Genomic DNA, 385 nt, shown 5'->3' on the forward strand with positions numbered 1-385 from the left:
ACACAGGCACACACACACACACACACACACACACACACACACACACACACACACACACACACACACACACACACACACAGACACTGTAAAAATGTACCATGTACAGTAACATATATATGTATATGTGTGTGTTGAAGAATACATGTGTTGTAAGTATATGAACATAAAGATAACATGGTGTAAATAGATACTGTACATCTACTGTACGCTATAAGGATGATACCACAGCTGTGCTGAGGGCTCATCAACAGTAAAACTATTAAACTAACTCAGAGAACAGTGTTAATTCCTTCCACTAAAACTATGACTAAATTATTTTCCCCGATGGAAACAAAATCTAAACTGTGACTAATATAACAGGGATTGACACTAACAGTTGCCAAGA

Source organism: Nannobrachium achirus (genome assembly GCF_963921795.1).
Source record: "Nannobrachium achirus genome assembly, chromosome: 5".
NCBI lineage: Eukaryota > Metazoa > Chordata > Actinopteri > Myctophiformes > Myctophidae > Nannobrachium > Nannobrachium achirus.